The following is a 9,306-nucleotide window of genomic DNA, read 5'->3' as shown; positions in this document are numbered from 1 at the left end:
GATTCGATTCCATTCGATGCTATTCGGTTCTTTTTGATTCCATTAAATTTGATTTGATTATTTTCTACTCAATTAGATTCTTTCGATTGTTTCCATACCAATTCGATTCTTTCTCGATTCGATTCGATCGATTGTTTTCGATTCGATTCAATTTTTCTATCAATTCGATTAGATTCTTTTCAATCGATTCTCTTCCGATTCGATTCAATTAGATATTTTTGATTCGATTAAAACAATGCGCTACTTTTGTTTCAATTCGATTCTTTTATTATCGATTGTTTTCGATTCGATTCGATTCAATTCTTTTTCATTCGATTCGATTCATTTCTACTTCAATTCTTTTTGATTCTATTCAATTTTTTCGATTCGATTCCTTTACGTTCGAGGCGATTTCGATCCTTTCGATTCGATTCTTTTATCATCTATTCAATTTTCATTTCGATTGATTCAATACAATTGGATTCTTTTCGATTCGATTCCGTACCATTAGATCCTTCTCTATTTGATTCAATTCGATTCTTTCGATTCAATTAGATTCGATTCTTTATGCTTTGATTCGATTCGATTCTTTTAATTTCGATTCGATTTTTTTTCGATTGATTCTTTCGATTCGATTCGATTCTTTCACTTCGGTTCGTTCTTTTCATTCGATTCGAATCTTTTCGATTCTATTGGATTTGATTCAAATCTTATCGATTTTATTCGATTCAATTCTTTTCTATTCAACTCGATTCTTTTCGATTCGATTCGATTCGACAGTTTTCGTTTCGATTCGATTCTTTCGATTCGATTGATTCTTTTCATTCGATTAGATTCTCTTCGATTCGATTCTTTTCGTTCGATTAGATTCTTTTCGATTCGATTCGATTCAATTCTTTTCACTTCGACTCGATTCTACTCGGTTCATCTCGAATCGATTCGTTCTTTTTGATTTGATCTATTCGATTCTTTTCGATTCAGTTCGATTCAATTCGATTCTTTTCTATTGATTCGATTCTTTTCCACTCGATGTGATTTGATTTTTTGTTTTTTCGATTTGTTTCAATTCGAATCTATTCGATTCTTTGTTTCAATTCGATTCGATTCTTTTTGATTCAATTCCATTCGATTCGAATAGATTCGATTCTTTTCGATTCGATACGATTCGATTCTTTTCGATGCGAATCAATTCGATTCGATTCTTTTTGATTCGATTCGATTCGATTCTTTAGATTGATTCGATACGATTCTTTTCTATCAATTCTTTTCGATTCGATTCGATTCTTTCGATTCGATTCGATTCGATTCTTTTCAATTTGATTCGTTTCGATTTGAATCTTTTTGTTTTGATTTGATTTTCTACAATTCGATTCTTTGGATTCGATTCTTTTTGATTGATTAGATTCGATTCATTTCAATTCAAATAAATTCAATATGATTCGATTCGTTGCAATCTGATTCGATTTTTTTTTCGAATCGATTTGATTCGATTCGATTAGTTTCGATTCGACTCGATTGATTCGATTCGATTATCGATTCAATTCAATTCCAATTATTCTCAATTCGATTCGATTATTTTTATCAATTCTATTATTTTCTTTTCGATGCGATTCGATTCGATTCGATTCTTTTCGATTCAATCAATTCGATTTGATCTTTCAATTCGATTCGATTCTTTTCGATTTGATTGCATTCGATTCAATTGTTTTCGATTCGATTTGATTCTTTCGATTCGATTCGATTCTTTTCCTTACGATTCAATTCAATTCGATTCTTTTCGATTCGATTTGATCTTTTACGGTTCGATTCGATTCTTTTCGATTCGATTCGATTCGACACTTTTCGTTTCGATTCGATCTTTTCGATTCGATTGATTCTTTTCGTTTCGATTTAGATTCTCTTTTGATTCGATTTCTTTTCGATTCCATTTGATTTGATTCTTCTCCATTCGATTCGATTCAATTCTTTTCGAATCGATTCGATAAGATTCTTTTCATTCGATTTCAATTCTGTTCTGATTCTATTTATTTGATCGGTTCAATTCGATTATTTTCAATTCGATTCTATTCGATTCTTTTCATTTTGATTCGATTCTTTTTCGATTCAATTCTTTTCGACTGGGCTTGATTTCGATCATTTGGATTCGATTTTGTACATCACGATTCAATTCTTTTCGATTCTGTTCGATTTCGATTCTTTCGATTTCAGTTCGTTTCGATTCCTTTTTGATTCGATTCGATTCTTTTCCATTCGCTGATTCGATTAGTTTCGATGTTTTCGAATCGTTTTCAATTCGATTCAAATTCTTTTCTATCTCGATTTGATTCTTTGCTATCTATTCGCTTCTTTTCGATTCGATTCGATCAATTCTTTTCACTTCGACCTCGGATTCTACTCGGTTCATCTCGAATCGATTCGATTCTTTTTGATTTGATCTATTCGATTCTTTCGATTCAGTTCGATTTCAATTCGATTCTTTTCTATTTGATCTCGATTCTTTTCCACTCGATGTGATTTGATTCGTTTTGATTTTTTCGATTTGTTTCAATTCGATCTATTCGATTCTTTTCGTTTCAATTCGATTCGATTCTTTTTGATTCATATTACCATTCGATTCGACATAGATTCGATTCTCTTTCGATTCGTATTACGATTCGATTCTCTTTCGATGCCGAATATTCAATTCGATTAGATTATTTTTTATTCGATTCGATTCGCCTTCTTTTTAGAGTTGATTCTATACGATTCTTTTCTATTCGATCTTTTCGATTCGATTCGATTCTTTTCGATCGATTCGATTCGATTCTTTTCCAATTTGATTCGTTTCGATTTGAATCTTTTTGTTTTGATTTGATTTCTACAATTCGACTTTCTTTGGATTCGATTCTTTTTGATTGATTAGATTCGATTCATTTCCAATTCAAATCAATTCAATATGATTCGATTCGTTGCAATCTGATTCGATTTTTTCGAATCGATTTGATTCGATTCGAATTAGTTTCGATTCGATTATCGATTCAATTCAATTCCAATTATTCTCAATTTCGATTAGATTATTTTTATTCAATTCTATTATTTTCGATTCGATGCGATTCGATTCGATTCGATTCTTTTCGATTCAATCAATTCGGATTTGATTCTTTTCAATTCGATTCGATTCTTTTCGATTTGATTGCATTCGATTCAATTGTTTTCGATTTGATTTGATTCTTTCGATTCGATTCGATTCTTTTCATTACGATTCAATTCAATTCGATTCTTTTCGATTCGATTTGATTCTTTTCGGTTCGATTCGATCTTTCGATTCGATTCGATTCGACACTTTTCGTTCGATTCGATTCTTTTCGATTCGATTGATTCTTTTCGTTTCGATTAGATTCTCTTTGATCGATTCTTTTCGATTCCATTTGATTTTGATTCTTCTCCATTCGATTCGATTCAATTCTTTTCGAATCGATTCGATAAGATTCTTTTCATTCGATTCAATTCTGTTCGATTCTATTCTATTTGATTCGGTTCAATTCGATTATTTTCAATTCGATTCTATTCGATTCTTTTCATTTGATTCGATTCTTTTCGATTCAAATTCTTTTCGAATTGGCTTGATTCGATCATTTGGATTCGATTTGTTACATCACGATTCAATTCTTTTCGATTTCTGTTCGATTCGATTCTTTCGATTCAGTTCGTTTCGATTCTTTTGATTCGATTCGATTCTTTTCCATTCGATGATTCGATTAGTTTCGATTGTTTTCGAATCGTTTCAATTCGATTTCAAATTCTTTTCTATTCGATTTGATTCTTTGCTATCTATTCGATTCTTTTCGATTCGATTCGATTTCGATTCGTTTCGATTCCATCTTTTTGATTCGACACGATTCGATTCGAATCTTTTCGATTCGATTCAACTCAACTCAGTTCTTTTCGATTCGATTTTTCGATCGATTCTTTTCAATTCGATTCAAATCGATTCATTCCCAATTCAATTCTTTCCGATTCGATTCGATTCTTTTCGATTCGATTCGATTCTTTTAATTCGATTCGAGTCTTTTCAATTCGATTCAATTCGATTCTTTTCAATTCAATTCTTTTCGATTCGATTCTTTTCGATTCGATTCGATTTGATTCTTTTCGAATTGATCATTTCGATTCGATCTTTTTTTTTTTTTTTTTTAAGGATATTATTTCTTTATTGCTGAGAGAGCCGGTCACCGCTCAAGCACCGAGGCGTCCCAAGTAAGGAAACTCCTCGCCACATACAGATACAACCGAAGTGAGCACCGACGTGAGCGGTCATAAGGACGACACGGGACGGATGACACGCGAAAAGCCCCGAAAGGCCAAGCCGTAACCACAAGAAAGTCAAAGAATAGCCTCACGAGGCCTCCGAGGCGCCGCAGCCAGAAACGAGGTCTGATCTTAGCCACCAGAATCACCAGGGGAAAGCGCGAACGCAGTCCCCACTACCACAAATTATGCAGTCGAGTTTCCCAATTTGGGGAAATCGCAGGGGTCAGCACATCCGGAGTGCAATGGATAAGCCTCGCCCTGGGAAAACCACCTTCGTGATCATGGTATCTCCCTGCCAGGTAAGTATCGATCTTTTGATTTGATACGATTTGTCGATTCCATTAAATTTGATTCGATTCCTTTCAATTCAATTAGATTGTTTTCGAGTCGATTCCAATCAATTCGATTTTTCTATTCGATTCGATTCTTTTCATTTGATTTGATTCTTTTCGATACGATTCGATTCGATTCCATTTGATTTTTTTCGATTGATTCGATACGATTCTTTTCATTTCGATTCAAATCGATTCTTTTCGATTCTATTCGTTTCGATTGGATTCGATTCCTTTTTTAGATTCGGTTCTTTGCGATTCGATCCTTTTTGATTCGATTCGATTCTTTTCGATTCTTTTCGATTCGAGTCTTTTCGATTCGAATCAATTCGATTCTTTTTGATTTGAATCAATTCTTTTTGATTCAATTCTTTCCATTCGATTCGATTCTTTTCGATTCGATTTTTCGATTCGATATTACTCGATTTGATTGTTTTGATTTGATTCGAATCTTTTCTATTCTATTCATTTCAATTCTTTTCGATTCGATTTGATACGATTAGATTTTTTTCGATTGGATTCGATTCGGTACGTCGATTCTTTTCGATTCTATTCAGTTAGATCTTTTCAATTCGGTTTGATTCTTTTTGTTTCGGTTTGATTCTTTTTGATTCAATTCTTTTGATTCGATTCAATTCTTTTCATTCAATTTGATTCGATTCGATTCTTTTCCTTTCAAATCGATTCATTTCGATTTGATCTTTTCTATTCGATTCGATTCTCTTCGATTCAATTCAATTCGATTCTCTTCGATTTAATTCAATTCGATTCTTTTTCGATTCGATTCCATTCGATTCTTTTCGATTCAATTCAATTCGATTCTTTTTGTTTCAATTCGATTCTTTTTGATTCTATTCTTTTCCATTCGATCGAGTCTTTTCTCTTTGATTCGATTCTTTTCGATTCGATTCCTTTCGATTCAATTTGATTCCTTTTCGTTTCGATTCTCTTCTTTTTCTATTCTATTCGATTCACCTGTTTTTTATTCGATTCGATTCAATCTTTTTCATTCCAATTTGATTTCGAATCGACTCTTTTCGATCAATTCCATTCGGTTTGATTCTATTTGTTTCGATTTGATTGCTTTTTGATTTCATTAGATTAGATTCTTTTCGATTCGATTCGAATATTTCATTCAATTCGATTCGATTCGGCTCTTTTCAAATCGATTCGTTTTCGATTCGATTCTTTGCTATTCGATTTGATTCTTTTCGTTTCAATTTTGATTCTTTCGATTCGATTCAATTCGATTCAATTCTTTTCAATCGATTCGATTCTTTTCAATTTGATACGATTCGATTCTTTCGATTGATTCGACTCAATGCTTTCGATTCAATTCGTTTCGATTCTTTTCGATTCGATTCAATTCGATGCTATTCGGTTCTTTTTGATTCCATTAAATTTGATTTGATTCTTTTCTACTCAATTAGATTCTTTTCGATTCGTTTCCATACAATTCGATTCTTTCCATTCGATTCGATTCGATTGTTTTCGATTCGATTCAATTTCTATCAATTCGATTAGATTCTTTTCAAATCGATTCTTTTCGATTCGATTCAATTAGATTTTTTGATTCGATTAAATACAATGCGATTCTTTTGTTTCAATTCGATTCTTTTTATTCGATTGTTTTCGATTCGATTCGATTCAATTCTTTTCATTTCGATTCGATTCATTTCTATTCAATTCTTTTTGATTCTATTCAATTTTTTCGATTCGATTCTTTACGTTTCGAGTCGATTCCTTTCGATTCGATTCTTTTATACTCTATTCAATTCATTTCTTTTCGATTCGATTCAATACAATTGGATTCTTTTCGATTCGATTCCTTACCATTAGATTCTTCTCTATTTGATTCAATTCGATTCTTTCGATTCAATTAGATTCGATTCTTTATGCTTGATTCGATTCGATTCTTTTAATTTCGATTCGATTTTTTTTCGATTTGATTCTTTCGATTCGATTCGATTCTTTTCACTTCGGTTCGTTTCTTTTCAATTCGATTCGAATCTTTTCGATTCTATTGGATTTGATTCAAATCTTATCGATTTTATTCGATTCAATTCTTTTCTATTCAACTCGATTCTTTTCGATTCGATTCGATTCGACAGTTTTCGTTTCGATTCGATTCTTTTCGATTCGATTTGATTCTTTTCATTTCGATTAGATTCTCTTCGATTCGATTCTTTTCGTTTCGATTAGATTCTTTTCGATTCGATTCGATTCAATTCTTTTCACTTCGACTCGATTCTACTCGGTTCATCTCGAATCGATTCGATTCTTTTTGATTTGATCTATTCGATTCTTTTCGATTCAGTTCGATTCAATTCGATTCTTTTCTATTTGATTCGATTCTTTTCCACTCGATGTGATTTGATTCGTTTTGATTTTTTTCGATTTGTTTCAATTCGAATCTATTCGATTCTTTTCGTTTCAATTCGATTCGATTCTTTTTGATTCAATTCCATTCGATTCGAATAGATTCGATTCTTTTCGATTCGATACGATTCGATTCTTTTCGATGCGAATCAATTCGATTCGATTCTTTTTTATTCGATTCGATTCGATTCTTTTAGATTTGATTCGATACGATTCTTTTCTATTCGATTCTTTTCGATTCGATTCGATTCTTTTCGATTCGATTCGATTCGATTCTTTTCAATTTGATTCGTTTCGATTTGAATCTTTTTGTTTTGATTTGATTTTCTACAATTCGATTCTTTGGATTCGATTCTTTTTGATTTGATTAGATTCGATTCATTTCAATTCAAATCAATTCAATATGATTCGATTCGTTGCCAATCTGATTCGATTTTTTCGAATCGATTGATTCGATTCGATTAGTTCGATTCGATTATCGATTCAATTCAATTCCAATTATTCTCAATTCGATTCGATTATTTTTATTCAATTCTATTATTTCTTTCGATGCGATTCGATTCGATTCGATTCTTTTCGATTCAATCAATTCGATTTGATTCTTTTCAATTCGATTCGATTCTTTTCGATTTGATTGCATTCGATTCAATTGTTTTCGATTCGATTTGATTCTTTCGATTCGATTCGATTCTTTTCATTACGATTCAATTCAATTCGATTCTTTTCGATTCGATTTGATTCTTTTCGGTTCGATTCGATTCTTTTCGATTCGATTCGATTCGACACTTTTCGTTTCGATTCGATTCTTTTCGATTCGATTGATTCTTTTCGTTTCGATTAGATTCTCTTTGATTCGATTCTTTTCGATTCCATTTGATTTGATTCTTCTCCATTCGATTCGATTCAATTCTTTTCGAATCGATTCGATAAGATTCTTTTCATTCGATTCAATTCTGTTCGATTCTATTCTATTTGATTCGGTTCAATTCGATTATTTTCAATTCGATTCTATTCGATTCTTTTCATTTTGATTCGATTCTTTTCGATTCAATTCTTTTCGACTTGGCTTGATTCGATCATTTGGATTCGATTTGTTACATCACGATTCAATTCTTTTCGATTCTGTTCGATTCGATTCTTTCGATTCAGTTCGTTTCGATTCTTTTTGATTCGATTCGATTCTTTTCCATTCGATGATTCGATTAGTTTCGATGTTTTCGAATCGTTTCAATTCGATTCAAATTCTTTTCTATTCGATTTGATTCTTTGCTATCTATTCGATTCTTTTCGATTCGATTCGATTCGATTCGTTTCGATTCCATCTTTTTGATTCGACACGATTCGATTCGAATCTTTTCGATTCGATTCAACTCAACTCAGTTCTTTTCGATTCGATTTTTTCGATTCGATTCTTTTCAATTCGATTCAAATCGATTCATTCCAATTCAATTCTTTCCGATTCGATTCGATTCTTTTCGATTCGATTCGATTCTTTTAATTCGACTTCGAGTCTTTTCAATTCGATTCAATTCGATTCTTTTCAATTCAATTCTTTTCGATTCGATTCTTTTCGATTCGATTCGATTTGATTCTTTTCGAATTGATTTCATTTCGATTCGATCTTTTTTTTTTTTTTTTTTTTAAAGGAATTATTTCTTTATGCATGAGAGAGCCGGTCACCGCTCAAGCACCGAGGCGTCCCAAGTAAGGAAACTCCTCGCCACATTACAGATACAACCGAAAGTGAGCACCGACGTGAGCGGTCATAAGGACGACACGGGGACGGATGACACGCGAAAAGCCCCGAAGGCCAAGCCGTAACCACAAGAAAGTCAAAGAATAGCTCACGAGGCCTCCGAGGCGCACGCAGCACCAGAAACGAGGTCTGATCTTAGCCACCAGAATCACAAGGGGAAAGCGCGAACGCAGTCCCCCACTACCACAAATTATGCAGTCGAGTTTCCCACATTTGGGGAAATCGCAGGGGTCAGCACATCCGGAGTGCAATGGATAAGCCTCGCCCTGGGAAAACCACCTTCGTGATCATGGTATCTCCCCTGCCAGGTAAGTATCGATCTTTTTGATTTGATTACGATTCTTGTCGATTCCATAAATTTGATTCGATTCCTTTCAATTCAATTAGATTGTTTTCGAGTCGATTCCAATCAATTCGATTCTTTTCTATTCGATTCGATTCTTTTCATTTGATTTGATTCTTTTCGATACGATTCGATTCGATTCCATTTGATTTTTTTTCGATTTGATTCGATACGATTCTTTTCATTTCGATTCAAATCGATTCTTTTCGATTCTATTCGTTTCGATT

The 9,306-nt window shown here is 33.0% G+C and overlaps 2 non-coding genes across 2 annotated transcripts; both read right to left on the bottom strand.

The window, feature by feature from the left end:
• Positions 1-4,416: 4,416 nt before the first annotated feature.
• LOC119879137 lies at positions 4,417-4,576 on the bottom strand. Its single transcript, XR_005387348.1, has one exon. It is a non-coding gene; the product is annotated as a U1 spliceosomal RNA (small nuclear RNA).
• A 4,312-nt stretch (positions 4,577-8,888) lies between these two features.
• LOC119879136 lies at positions 8,889-9,052 on the bottom strand. Its single transcript, XR_005387346.1, has one exon. It is a non-coding gene; the product is annotated as a U1 spliceosomal RNA (small nuclear RNA).
• Positions 9,053-9,306: the final 254 nt, after the last annotated feature.

This window comes from Canis lupus, unplaced genomic scaffold (genome assembly GCF_011100685.1).
Source record: "Canis lupus familiaris isolate Mischka breed German Shepherd unplaced genomic scaffold, alternate assembly UU_Cfam_GSD_1.0 chrUn_S337H497, whole genome shotgun sequence".
Lineage (NCBI taxonomy): Eukaryota > Metazoa > Chordata > Mammalia > Carnivora > Canidae > Canis > Canis lupus.
This window is presented reverse-complemented; position numbering and strand designations above follow the sequence as displayed.